Raw genomic sequence first — 15,495 nt, 5'->3', positions numbered from 1 at the left:
AGATTGTTGCTGAAGAATATGCATACTTTCTATTCAACAATCGGCTTCCACTCAACGTTCTTGAAAGACTGGATTTTTTGTGAGTTAAAAACAAAACATATACCATTCAATTTATAAAAATTGGAAGCATCCATGGTATGTGATAAAGTCTTTAGTTTATCGGACAGTAATAACTACATGTTAATCTTTCACTCTGGAAAATGCAAAAAATGTTTCCGAATGCAGCTTTAATTCTAATATTATCTTATAGAGGGTGTTTTGATAAGCATGTTATAAATTAAAGGGTGTGTTATTTGGGTCAAACTGAGTGAAAAATGTCAAAGAACGTGAGGTCTACAACGTTTAGTTTCGGGGGTACTGGCCCTCAAACATTGGCCCCCAAAACGTGAAAAATGTCAGAAATGGTAAGAAAGATATCAGCTTGCTCATCTTGTTTAGACAATTCCAATATCCTTCCATCTAAGAATTCTAATAAGCACAAGTGTGCAAGGACTGGTCGATAACAAGTAGTTCAAAGTGACAAACAAAGAAGAGTTTCTAGTTAATGTATCTTTCATTCGTAAATGCACCAAGTTAGCAGCAGTTTTAGAATTATTTGTTGAATGCCCACCTTTAACATTAATACAAACATGTGCCCGTCTTACGATCGATTCTTGGACATCTTGAAAGATGCCTTGCAGGTTTCGGATGGTTTCACACCCTTCAAATCGTAGTCGCAAGTCGTCCACATCACGGACTTCACTCTTATACACCAAGTCCTTGAGATGACCCTAAAGGTAGAAATCACATGGATTCAAATCGGGAGATCTAGCCGGCCACGCAACTGGTCCTCATCATCCAATCCACCTGAAAGGAAATTTAGTATCCCGATTTGAATTGACGTAATTTCTACCTTTGGGGTCATCTCAAGGACTTGGTGTACAAGAGTCAAGTACGTGATGTGGAAGACTAGCGACAACGTAATCCGAAGCACGCCAGGCATCTTTCAACATGTCCAAAAATCGTTTGTATTAACAATGAAGCGACCGTGCCGATGTTCGAATCCCCGCTGGGGCAAAAGATGGAAGGGTTCTAGCTAACTGAAAGCCGTGCAATGTGCTTCTAGCGAACTAAAGATACACAATAGAGAATTTCAAACAAAAATTCGAGAGTATATAAATTTAAAAGGATTTCTATTGTTCATCTTCAGTTCGATAGAACCAAATTGCACGGCTTTCAGTTAGCGAGAACCCTTCCAACTTTTTACCCAGCGGGGCTTCGAAAATCGGCACGGTCGCTTCATTGTTAGGCTCGATGCTCAGTTTTCATTTCGCTAGAACCCTTCTCGCTGGAAGTCGGCCTTTAATGCTAATGGTGGGCTTTTTGAACAATACCTTTAAAACTGATACTAACTTGGTACAAAGAAAATATACGCTCCGGGAATGGAAGGTATGTCTCGGGGTTGGGTTGACCAGGAACTTCCGGTCTATGCAAGTTCGATGTAGCCGGAAATACCTCGGTCGACCGAGCCTGCCTTTGGAGCGTACTAGGAGGGGAGAGACAAAAATTTACACTAGAGGAAGCTACAGTTTCCATTCCTGGGGCGTGTATCTTCTTTGCTTGGTACATGTACGAATAAAAGATACATTAACTAGAAACTCTTCCTTGTTTGTCATTTTGAACTACCTTTTATTGACCAGTCCTTGCACACTTCTACCTTTAATAATACACTTCTGCTAGAAAATGGCTCATTATAATTCTTAGATGGGAGGATATTGGAGTTGTCTGATATTTTGTTGTGGACGCCATTTTCTTTGACACTTTTCACTGAGTTCGACCCAAAGAACACACCCTTTAATTTATAAAATGCTTATCAGAAACACCCTGTATGTTATTCTCCATTGGAAATATCAAATTTGTTCAGTTTTGTGTAGAACTTGAGCTTAGCTTGAAATACTTGGTTCAACCAATATTTATATAAACATTGTGAATATAATACGATTTAGCATACGATTTCTGTGGATAATTCTCGAATAACGGATAAAGATAAAATGACGTATATATTTGATTAATAATGCCTAGCTCTAGATAAATAATGCCTAGCTCTAGATAGAACCCTTGTTTTAAAATAATTAGACTAAAGACATTAAAGTCGTCATCAGGTCAGTCTTTTTTAAGAGAGAGCTACAGCTTCATTAGAAGAAGTCTGTCTAAAAACAATTTTGGTACAATTTCAGAGTTTTAAGATTTGCCGAGACGAGACAATTAGAACCAAGGAAAAGATTTGAATATCATCATCTCTTGAAAAGGAAAGTTTCGTTTTACGAAAAGTCACAGATTCTAGAGCCTGGACCATTGTCCGTTGGATTTTTATCCCAAGCTTTTCTGATCATTGCTAGGGGACTTGCGGCGTCATCAGTCGTGTTTTTTTGCGAAATCATCATTTATTATATTCGGTTGCCGAAGTCGAGGAAGAGAATCGCACCCCTTTTTTTTTAATTATAAAATTCAACTACAATTGTTATAAGTGTAAGTATTAAAGCTTATATTGCACATTTATATTTTCCTAATTCTCATATATCATACTATTTTTCTTATAGTATAATTTAAGATTTCAGTTGACAATCTTTTTCCAGATTAGTCCTATAACTCTGTCGAAGCACTTTCATTACACTTTGTCAAAATTTCTATTCGCACTAGATATTTATCTGCTACTGGGGTTTCTAATTATCCGGAAAAATAAATTGCGGAAATTTAAAACCATGGAATTAGCTTTGAACCATTGAATTTTCAATTTTTTAGATTTTACACTATACAATAATATCATAAGTGAATAATTAACTAGTTAATTATTCACTTATGATAATATTTAAATGTAATTCATTGAATCATATTCGCAATCGATTCAAATTCAACTCCTACTGAAGCCTAAAGTAAAAGTAAAACCGTTTCACAGTCCCTTTAAAGCGAACGCCGTTCTTCAAAACTCACTAGGTCTAGGTCTACGACCCCCCCCCCTCCCCCTTTTTCGCTTTTACTGTGATTTTAAACGGCCTGAACCTAGAAGAAGCAACTAGCGTGATTGAGTTCACAGATAATTTTGCCTCCGTAATTTTCCGACATTTATTCGCGTAATGATTGTTCTTATCTGCTTCAATTAATTGTTTTACAAAATTATCCATTGAGCTTCAGTAATATTTATGGACTTTTTTTACGATAACGTGCTTTAGCGTTACCTATCTTTTAATACCATATGACTGGGTTTACGTTTACTTAATCCTATTCTTTTGGAAATTTCTAGGTGATGCTTTTCTTAGCGTATGATGAGAATTGCTTTACCCGCTAAATTTATAAGGTTGTTGAAAACTTGCAATCATTAGGAGCAACAATTTGTGAAGGACATTTACACACCTACAAAGAATACTCCGTTCCATTAACGAGGGCAACAAAACCGCAACCATCAGTGTCTGAGACAAGAGCAAGCTTTGAAATAATGAGAAAGTTTTTATTTCAAAACAGGAACTATCTTTTTTTTTTGTATTTCAAACTATGAAAACCACACCAACAACGGCAAACGTGTTTTACATTTGTTAACTGATTACGTTCGACAATAGCAAGTGTGTGGCATGCTGTACTTAGACTTGAAATTCGTTTAATGCACGAATCAACATATATCACTTTTCCAAAGGAGTCGGTATTAAATATTTTGCAGTCCGGCTGTATGCTTGTTTTTTTTTGTAGCAAGCTGTTGGAAGCCAATCTTCTAAATAAATAATACGGAGTTTTTCGGATTTTAGACTGAAGTTTGGGGCACTCTTGTATAAGCCAAGTTTTTTTAACAAACTTTTTATTTCGTTTTCTACTTCTTTGAAAGTCAATTATTTTGTATCGTTCTAAACACGATAAATGAACTTTAACAGGGATTACCATTTTCCTTTTATAATTTCCGAATTTCGCATTCCTGGGAAAGACTGGAAATTGTATATTTTAATGTTATCGTCCTATTATCTCGTTTTAAGACAAATTAACCACTCATTAATTTTCACATAACACACTTATTTACTTCTAACAAGTGTGCAGTTCCAAGCGGAAACCAAATACAACGCTTTAACATTTGAATGTTGCTTATTCGAAATATGGCTTGGATTAACGATACAAGTTACTTTGATAATTATTTGTTAATGGAAAGAAAAAAGTATTTTCACTTCTGTTAACAATCTTTCGAAGTTATAAAATTTTTTCTTACAAGTCATAAATGTAACTCTAAATTACTTGTCAAAGTGTCAATTGTAACTGAAAAGCCAAGATTATAAAAACTATTTCAAAAAATAATTTGAAACGCTTAGTAATTCTATGGTTCAAAATAATTACTAAATCATCCGAATCAATAACACTCATAAACATTTGTAAATGAAAAGAGCACATTAGGTTAGTGTTCTTAGTGCATACACTATGAAAGATAATAAATTTCAATGAAAATTAAATAAAAATTTGCAACTAAAATTTAAAATGATTAATTGATATTGGTATAGATTCATTTGTAAACTAATTTGCAATACAATTTTTGAAAAGTTAATGTTTAAAAATTACACCCATTGTACAATTTTAGTGTTTACGAAACTGAATAAATATTGTCGTTCAAGGATTATTTACCCTAAAATCATGAAAAAACCTAACATTACGAAACCTAAAAACCTTTTCCATTAATAACTACTGTCTTTGCAGAAAAAGATGAGAAAAAGTAAGAGATACGTTTATAAATTTTTTTCCTGAAGTAACAGATATTAAAATTTTGACATTTGAAGACATAATATAAAACATTATATATTTGGAAAAAAAACTCTTATCTTAGTTTTTTTCACCAAAATACCTTTAGTAAAAATATTTTATTATGAAATATCTATATCGTTTTAAAAAATTACGCATATGCATTTTACTTTCTATTAAAAATTTAGACTTAGGTTTGAGTATTCGACTCTATAAGGAGATTAAAATATACTGAAAATCGTCAGGAATACATAGATTTAGTACTTGGAATCTTTAAGAGGCCATAGACCCCACACAAATATCTGATTGACTGTGAGGGGAAGCGCCAAAAACATTTAAACCACCTGCTCCTCCTTCCTTGCGTCTCATTGGTTATGCTAATGTGTGGGACAGATCGAGATCATGACCTTTTAAGCTGTCGTCTGCATCAGTTTCGGCTCCGAAATGGTCGGAAAGTGCGAGAACTTGGAACAGTTTGACGTAAACGACGTTTTTGAGGTGAAAATTTCTCTAACTGTAACTAAAGTCGACGATTTAGAAGTTAGTGTAGCTCGAAATTGAAAACGAATGCTATAATAATTTCGAGAAAAGATGACGTTACCTCCCCTTAAACCCAAAGCCTTTGCATAGGGATACTGATGTTTTGTTTTTGTATAACTTTGGTGAAGAGTGGAAGGAATTAAATTTTTACTCCACCCAGTGAGAATAGTAATATCGAGTTTTTAACGGAAAGCAAGTCTCGCCCTTTTTTTTAGAAACGTAATCCTTGGTCTACTTGTTCAGACGACGTATCATGTTTACATTCGGGTTCGCGGCGCAGGTCGCAAATTACGTCAAATTAATTATGCATGATGTCAACGGTGACGGTTCTTACACCTCCTCCCCTTTCAGTCAGACACCCAGGCCCATAAAATGGCCTCTTAAGGATTCCAAGTAGTAAATCTATGTATTCCTGAAATCGTTGATAGCTGATAAAATAAAATTAGTATTGAGACCTAACAAAACACGTTAGTTAATTTTCAGTTTTCGAAGTTTGAAACATGAACGTGTTGTATAGCTCTCAAAAGATCACGATCAAGGTACAGGTCTTTTCGACTTTAATATCAACATCACAGTCAAACGGTCTATGTAATTATCCGCTTCGCATTATTTTCAATATTAAAATATAAAAATTTAATTTCATCAAGTTCAATTTTTCATATATCCGAGTATTTGAACCTCTTAGATCAAATGTTAGTCAAAAATAAACACTGGTATCAAGCTAGTATCCTTTAAAATATTCTTCGAATTGTCATTTTTTTCTAGAACAATTATTAAGAGCAAAATACTTGTTTAAATAATGTTGAAAAATATTTTCGGCAAATAAAATATTGGTGAAAAAAGCTAAGATAAGAATTTTTTTAAAATATTTAATGTTTTCTAATCATGTCTTCAAAAGTCAAAATTTGAATATCTGTTACTTCAGGCAATTAATTTATAAACTTTTTTCTCACTTTTTCTCCTCTTTGTCTGCAAAGACAGTTTTTATTAATATTATATAATATCAGAAGAAAATAGGGGAAGTGGGTAGCCGTAGCCTTGAGCCATACAAGTCGTCCAGTGATTCTCACTTACAATGGTCGATTCCCCTACCACCCTTAAAATTTGAATCTGGCCAATCGGCGCGAAGCATAAAATAGTACCAGATTTTATTGCGAACGCCACCATGTAGCGAACTGTGGAACTAACCTGTGTAGTCTGCTTATATTTCTGCTGTGCTTCAGTTTGAGTTAGGGTTACGTCAGGCAACGGGTTAATGCGGATATTGGTTTAATTAAGGACGAAAATTCGGTTATTTAATAAAATGAATGTCGTTAAGAGTACGCAGTGTGATTTAACGTACAAGGAAACTACCGATAAGAAAACTCAGGCTGTGTTGAAAGGAAAAGTAAGATCTACCCAAACCAATCCCAATGTTAAAAATCAAACTACAACAACTTGGATACAACTTTATTACTTTGAACTCTTCCCTATCACAGTTTAAAACTTCGGACAAGTTAATTTTTTCCCTGGAACTTCGAAATACAATTGTATTTAAAAATAAAGACATATTTTAAAATAAGTTATGAATTTAGTACTTACCACTCGATTCCAGCCTCTGCCATTCTGCCTGAGTGCCTCACTGCCTCTAGCAGACGCCTCTAGTCAGTTGGAAGGCGTAGGACCGTACTGTCCACAGAATCACGTCACTCGTGTGTTAATGCGCGTAAAAATCCTATCTCTCTTCACCCCCACGGGGAGGGAAATGGCGCGAAAAATCCGTAAACGGGACGCCTCGCGAAGTTGCCCAAGCTACCCACTTCCCCTATTTTCTTCTGATAATATTAATTAAAGAGGTTTTTAGAAACTAGCGTTTTAAAAATTAGGAGAGAAAAGCAGGCGCTCCTTTTAAGTTTAAGGGCTTTGCGCGTCCATTATTTAAATTTTCAATCCTGACTTGTTGACATAACAATCAACGCCCAGTCCGACTCTAATAGCTTTACCTTCGTTTTCACAGTGTAAACTTACCCTTGATCGCTAACCCAGTTCAATTACCCTCGATCGCTAACCTAGTTCAATTACCCCCGATCGCTAACCTAGTTCAATTACCCTCGACCGCTAACCTAGTTCAATTACCCTCGATCGCAATCCTAGTTCAATTACCCTCGATCGCTAACCTAGTTCAACTACCCTCGATCGCTAACCTAGTTCAATTACCCTCGATCGATAACCTAGTTCAATTACCCTCGATCGATAACCTAGTTCAATTACCCCCGATCGCTAACCAAGTTCAATTCCGCTCGATCGCTAACCTGGTTCAATTACCCTCGATAGCTAACCTGGTTCAATTACCCTCGATCGCTAACCTGGTTCAATTACCCTCGATCGCTAACCTGGTCCAATTACCCTCGATCGCTAACCTGGTTCAATTACCCTCGATCACTAACCTGGTTCAATTACCCTCGATCGCTAACCTGGTTCAATTACCCTCGATCGCTAACCTGGTTCAATTACCCTCGATCGCTAACCTGGTTCAATTACCCTCGATCGTTAACCTGGTTCAATTGCCCTCGATCGTTAACCTGGTTCAATTGCCCTCGATCGCTAACCTAGTTCAATTACCCTTGATAGCTTACTTGTCCATAAAGTCGCTATATTTGCGGTAAAACGACTACCTAACCCATACCACTAAAAAGTCGTTTGTTCCACAGTTTCAGGGTAAACACCGCAAAATCGAGTAAGAAATTAAGACTATCAAAAACAATACTTAAACTTAATTGTTTTTAATGAAACTTCAAAAAATGGTCGTGAAACTTGGCTATCACAGCAAACATTTCTCTTTTTTCGCCAAATTGACTGAATAATTTTATGCAAATGAAAACCACCCTTAGCAACTTTATTTTGAAATTTTTTATAAGAAAAACTATTGCAAGGATCTCTTTGAAATTTCAACCACATATTAAGGGCCTAGATTGTAGATCCATGGAATTTTTCCAAAACAGTAAACATAATACGAACAAGACGGTCCAAGGGCTCGTAATAGTAGCCATATCGTACGAGTGAATAGCCCCTCTATACCCTACCCTAATGAGTGGATAACCCCTCTATACCTTAAGCTAATGAGTGGATAACCCCTCTATTCTAATGAGTGAATAGCGCTATCTTTTTCAATGCTTAAATGATTTACCGTGCATAAAATCAGAGTGAATAGCCCCTCGATTCCCTACTCTAAACAGTGATTAAATTATAACCGTATAAATTTATTTATGCTGTAATTCTAATATTCCGGCGAATCGAAGTTACAACATGCACACTTACCGCATCTTATAAATTTCTAACAAGGACTTATGCCCAGAAACTTTTGAAAGAGAAAGTTTAGTTATAGTGATTACGCATTTTAGTGATTATCCCCTCGAATTACCTTTAGCAATGCTAAAATGATCAAACGCATAACGCTCATTTAACACTATGTTAGCTCTATCTAAACCCACATTTGAATTAACCGCCAAAACGTTCCAGTCAAACATAACATAGATGACGATAGCTACCGAACGAGAACGAAACGCATGAGGAGCGCGGTAGGAAACGGGGAAAATCGTTATCTATTTAATTAGCACATACATAAAAAGAAAATAAATATGAAAACGCCAAACATACAAATTCATAAGTATCCGACCCCACAGATAAAAATTCAAAAGTATCCGACCCCACAGATTAAGAGGTACCCCTCCCAACATCACCCAAAAGATATAATAATTTTTCCTATTAGTAATTTCGTATTGAATTTCGGCATATAAATATCACAAGGCCACGTGGTTCCAATTTCTATAATTTCTAAATCACAAGCAAGTGCCAAGCAAGGCTAAACACATACGCTAAGCGAGTGTAGATCATAAAATGGCGTCACATATCAAAACCTTTACCCATGTGTCTAATGACTTCAAACCAAGAAAGCCTATGATTGGTCGGCCAATCTACAAATGCTACTTGTCACACAGGCACGCAAGAGTTGATGACCCTCACCAAAGTTTTGGTGAAGAACTCTGCCATGTTTACAGGGAGGAGGAATGTTGTAAAGGAGTGGTCTACGCACGTTGTAAAAAGAGAGAGAATTCTCGCAGATTACGGGTTAGAGCTCTGAGACCTAACCGAGGCTCTTTTTTTTTCAGGCGCATGCGCGATTTTTTTCTCCGGACCGTCGGCCGCTAAAATTGACTCTCGCGTGAGTCGCGACGGCGCGAGTCGTTAGGCTTAGAAATTTGAATTTTGGTTTTTTCTCTCTCTACCGGCAGTGATGACGTACTTGCGCACCGCTGATGCGTAGTAGCTACTAGTCGGCCTCGGGTAGATCTCTCTCTCCAGACCGCTAAATGGAGACCTCTCCGTAATACCTTTGGCCACTCCTCTACATTCCTCCTCCCTGATGTTTACACCTGGCTTGGGACACTAAGAGGCGTGAAAGTACATTTTCATAAAAAGCCGGAACCAACGCCACTCTTTTTCAAAGCACGTTTTCTTCCCTGCGCCATTAAAGAGAAGGGAGAACAAGAGCTAGACCACTTGGAACCTTCGCTGCTTCCTTTTTCTGAGTCTGCTGCGCCCATCGTGTCAGTTATGAAACCAGATGGCGCAGTATACATTTGCCGTAACTACAAACTCGCTGCCTGTATCTGTATTGACGCAGATAAGTATCCTCTTCCGAGAGTTCACGACATCTTTGTTAAAAATGACAGGGTGTAAAGTCTTCTCACGTCTTAATCTCAAGGAAGCTTACAGTCAGCTTGAACTTGATGATGAGTCGCAATCGTGGGTGATCATTAGTACTCTCAAAGACCTCTACAAGTACACAAGATTGCCATACGGTGTTGCATCCGCTTCCGCAGTATTCCAAAAATATATGGAATCTCTTTTTCGCAATAAATCTAAAATATCACCATTTCAAGATGACATCTTGCTTGGTGAAATGGGCATAAAGGAGCATCTGATTTTTCTGGATAGAAAGGAGATGCCCTTTGAGCATGTTATAGTCAGGGCCGGATTAAAGGGGTGCCGAGGGGGTACTGACCCACGGGCGCAAGGCTTGTTGGGGGCGATTGAGTTAAACCATTCCCCCTTAGCAACATTTGCTGTACCTTTTTTGTCCGACTTAAGGGGGCGCACATTATCTCGGCCCCGGGTACAAAATTGCTTAATCCGGCCCTGGAGGCAGCGGAGATTGAAATAGGGGAGCCCTAAAAATTTGAAATCCTCATTGTTGACGGGTGACAGGTCAGGTCAAACTAATACCCACATCATAGATGTTCAATGTGACTAAAATAGCTTTAGTTTGTCGATAAACGTAGCTTCAAGCTTTCTTTTCAGGGTTTGCGGCAAAATTTCCCTTGAGTGCCCGGTGAAGAGGGCTTATAATTATTATGTACACATAATTTGAATCTTGTTTGATTTAAAACACCGCAATCAGAATTCAAATCAGCAAAAATAAATGGAGTTCGAATTTAAGGAAAACACATATAATTAAGATAAACACTCTGGAATTGCTAAATTAAGTTACTTTAAATTAAGTTACTTTAAAGCAACATAGGACAAGACAACCCTGAAAGTAAACATTTCAAATGACTTTTACATTATCGAAACAAACCATTTTGAGAAACATCGTCAACTTTTCCCTTTTAAATTAAGTTCTGATTTATGCAGGTTATTGAACAATATACCAGGTTATGCGTGTCGCTGTCACCAGTCTCTGCAAAGAATAAGAAAAATGAAACACTGTTGTTCTGGCAGTGTGGGCTGTGAAGTGGCGCACTAACCCAAGCAAACCGTCTGGGCAAAATGTTTGACTGCCCATTGTTTGCAAAAGGTGACTTATCAAATACGCCATTCGTCACAATCTTATTGCATAAGACTCAAAAATTATGAATCTCATCTACTCTGCGGATGAGAACTTAAGTATCTGTAATTACTTAACTCATAAGCAACCAAAAAAGAAAATTAAAAAACACAATGTAGGGCTATTTTGAGCGGTCAATTGTGGAACTATTCCTTGAGACATTTTGACTTAAGTGTGTTGAAACAATATTTTTAGTTTTAATAATTACTAAGGTTAATATATGATGATATATCCTTACTACTGTAAAAGCGGCTAACTAAAAGCTATTACATATATATGTAAAGCCATTGGCCTTCAACCCAAAGTAGATAGTAACACACAGATAGTTTCGCTTTAAACGGTGATGCCGAACGCTTGTTAAAATGTGTAGACACTGGTGTATGGCAACACCCTGTAAGTTTAATGTTACCGCACTCCAAAATAATTCAAACGTAAGCTAGGCTTTATGTTTTTTTTTCTGGAAAAAGGTAATTTTAATAATATTTAAAGGAAAAATTCAGAGAATCTAAGATGATTACTATTTTTGATATAAAATTCCGGTTCTAAACGCTGGATTTACCCGTCGGAAGATGACGCGTTTTATTTTAGCCCACCCATAGATAACTCGGATTTGTTCAATAGACCCAAAGATGGCACGGTTAGGTATGCCTTCAAGCAAAAACACTTTGGTGGACTGGCAAGTTTGAAACCCTATCTAACGTCTTTATATCCACACACCGGAAGTTCAACTTTACCCGAGGGGCGGGACATATTTGATCGGACATCATTTGATTTAGTCGAATTTCATTTTATAGCGAAATCTATAAAATCGAAAGGAATTCGTCATAATTTGAGGTTTTTCTCGTGATTTCTTTTTCTTTTTTCTTTCTTCTTCTTTTTTTTTTTGATATTTTAAAGTGATTTTTTGGGGTTTGATTATTTTCCGTGATTTTGTTGGATTTGAACATTTTTCTTGTGATTTCTGGATAGTAAATTGCACATTAATCTTAATTATAATAACTTCATTTAAATTTGAGAGCAGTGAGTCTAATATTTTCTAATACTAGGAATAGATATTCGTTTAAAGCACGAACTTTGAAGTTTTCCTTTCCTTTTTTCCTTCCAGGTTAAACGTTTTAACGATTGAATAATGTTTGTTCGAAAAAATGAGTTCATTTATTTATTTATAATTTCGAGTTGGAAGAGTTTGAGTAATGACTAAAGCGAATTTCCAATTTATATATGTATTAAGACGAAACTATTCTTCGGAACATTTGGTTGTCGACTGTCGAGCTACATACACTGAGACCAAGTCAAGTCTATATCTATACTAATATAAAGAGGTAAATTTCGCTTGCTTATATGTAGTAGGCGATATCCTGAACTAATGAACGGATTCCAAAAATCGGAGTATTAGGTCTATATGCTATATTTTATTTTGATAAAATCAGGTTTTTATTTATAAATATCTATATTTTTTATCATGTTGGCCGAAATGGTTCTAGATAGTATGGGCACTCCTCATTCTCTATAATCACCTTTAGATCAAACCGTGTAATTTCGACAATTAATTTCTTCAACTGTCATAACCTCGACAACCAATTTACTAGCTGCACTATCTCTGATTAATCTAGGCTATGCTTTATTTTTAAATAAGTTTGTAATATAAACCTCAATATTTCTTAATCAACTCCGAAGTAAAAGAGCTGCGTTTCCTCTGCAAATGGTTGACTATATGTGGATATAATGTATTCAGTTATTCACCAATAAAAAGCTAATGGTTGAATATACGCGGAAATAATGTATTCAGTTATTCACTAATAAAAAGCTAATGGTTGAATATACGCGGAAATAATGTATTCAATTATTCACTAATAAAAGCTACTCCGAATAATATAGGCCATATTTTATTTTGATAAAAACAAGTTTTTAATTCGAAGTTTTCAATTCGAAATCGCAATATTTTAAATCTAGTCACAAGAAAAAGAGCTTTAATCTCTTTTAAAATTGAAAAAATAGGACGAATGCAATATTGTAAGCTGTTATTGTTTAAAATTCAGATATTTTTTAAAATTGTTTCAACTGACCCGTAAAAATGAGGGAGGGGAAATAGGGATAGCAATAGTTTTATTAGTGTTTGTATTAATTATTGTTTCTGTCGATGAAATACCATCAAGTAATCAAGTACACATTAAGCAAATAAAAATACATTAAGCATTATTTTTAAAAAAAAAAAAAAAACATTTGGGATACAGTATTAAAATTATAATTTTTTTTTTAATTTCTTTGATTATATTTGTTAAGTTTCACAATGTGGTGCGATCCAACCGCCTTGGGTTTCTTTTCCACGGTTTCCCGTTTATATGTTAAATTTCGCTTTTCACGCGCCTTATAATATAAGGCCCTAGCCATTTATGGGCTAACTTGCTTATAAACCTCTTTAAATTTGACGAGAGTGAATCCCTTGAAAAAACTTCTTTAGAACTCTTAAGAAAATTCCGTGGGAAATTTCTTTGGAAACCCTTAAGGCGTTCTTTCGGAAATTGGGGAATATTGGCCTCTTTTTCTTGGGAAATGACTTTGAAACTTTCTTGGGAAATAGCTTTGGAACTTTCTAGGGAAGTAACTTTGGAACTTTCTAGGGAAGTAACTTTGGAACTTTCTAGGGAAGTAACTATGGAACTTTCTAGGGAAGTAACTTTGGAACTTTCTAGGGAAATAACTTTGGAACTTTCTTGGGAAATACCTCTTTAATTTTCTTCGGAAATACCTCTTTAATTTTCATGGGAAATACCTCTGGAATTTTCTTGGGAAATATCTCTGGAATTTTCCTGGGAAATGCCTCTGGAATTTTCCTGGGAAATACCTCTGGAATTTTCCTGGGAAATACCTCTGGAATTTTCCTGGGAAATACCTCTGGAATTTTCTTGGAAAATACCTCTGGAATTTTCTTGGAAAATACCTCTGGAATTTTCTTAAAAAATACCTCTGGAATTTTCTTGGAAAATATCACTGGAATTTTCTTGGAAAATACCTCTGAAATTTTCTTGGAAAATACCTCTGGAATTTTCTTGGAAAATATCACTGGAATTTTCTTGGAAAATACCTCTGGAATTTTCTTGGAAAATAACTCTGGAATTTTCTTGGAAAATAACTCTGGAATTTTCTTGGAAAATAACTCTGGAATTTTCTTGGGAAATACCTTTGGGATTTTCTTGGGAAATACCATTGGAATTTTGCTGGGAAATATATTTGGGAGATTATTCGGAAAATTAGTTTATCCTTCTAACAACGAGGGTACTTCTTGCATGGAAATCCAAATCCCTATAAAGAAGGATGTTCTTACATGCAGAACTGCGGGGGCAGTTCTCGCATGCAGTGCGAAAATGCATATAAAGTCAGACATTTTATCGACTTAAAAACATCTGAAAAAGGCAGAAGAAGAAACTTTGTACAAATTTATGGAGTACTAAGTAGGCTTTGGAGCCTTCAAAATTCAGGCAGTAGTTACAGACGTTGCTGATTTTTACTGAAAGTTTTTCGAGTACCAGACACGCGTTTAACCTGATCTTCTCTACAATATTTTCAAAAAAAAATATTTATTTTGGGACTCTAATAACGCTCGAAATAAAGATAAAACATGTCGCAAGAGAATTCATTTTATGTTTAATTTACTTTTCAAAAGTTAAAGTTTGTATAAACAAAAGTACCGAGTGTCAGCTTATATTCCCTATAAATCTAAACCTTACGATTACAATTACACGTATTTTACTTTTAATCTAATTGATCCTTTGCATAAAAACCTCTCGGATCATTAAAGACAAAAAGTAGGTAAATACAACAAACCAGTTCAACACTTGCTGAGCCTTAGCAGCGAGGCAAGCTTTCGTGAAAAGTTTTTACTTTTTAATCATTGAGTCAATGTCTATGTAGAAAAACTTTAGCTAAACAATTTGGGTTAGGGATGTGCTTATAACAAAACGAAATCTCTAACTTCAAATGAAGATTCACGATGTTATTGATCGTAAAAATGTTTTAGATTTTTATGAGTTATAGCCCTAGCTGACTTAACATCCGATTTAATTTCAGACACCTTTTTTAGTTCTTCCACGTAGTCAGACATATCGCTAACCCATTTTCTAAGACCCGATGTAGAGGAAGTTTAAGTTTCCTCCCGGTCAAAATCATGTGAGGTGTAAATCAGTTTGAGGAGCGGATCACAAAGCTAAAGCTAACCTTGGAAAATTATCGTCCCATGTTCTATGCTCGCCTTTAACGTACGATGCGATCATGGCCTTCACCGATATGTTCACCCTTTCCGTAAGATTAGCCTGAGATTGATAGGGTGTAGTAAAATTAATTTT

General features: G+C 35.7%; 1 long non-coding RNA gene across 1 annotated transcript; it reads right to left on the bottom strand.

The window, feature by feature from the left end:
* Nucleotides 1-6,281: 6,281 nt before the first annotated feature.
* LOC149710269 (uncharacterized) lies at nt 6,282-7,112 on the bottom strand. Its single transcript, XR_016375688.1, has 2 exons — nt 6,868-7,112; nt 6,282-6,800 (listed from the first exon to the last, which is right to left on the bottom strand). It is a non-coding gene; the product is annotated as an uncharacterized LOC149710269 (long non-coding RNA).
* Between the last annotated feature and the right edge of the window lie 8,383 nt (nt 7,113-15,495).

Source organism: Phalangium opilio, unplaced genomic scaffold (assembly GCF_054372755.1).
Source record: "Phalangium opilio isolate 3A_F unplaced genomic scaffold, DU_Popi_V2 ptg000011l_1, whole genome shotgun sequence".
Taxonomy (NCBI): Eukaryota; Metazoa; Arthropoda; class Arachnida; order Opiliones; family Phalangiidae; genus Phalangium; species Phalangium opilio.
Note: the sequence above shows the minus strand (reverse complement) of the source record. Positions and strands in the feature narration are given on the sequence as shown.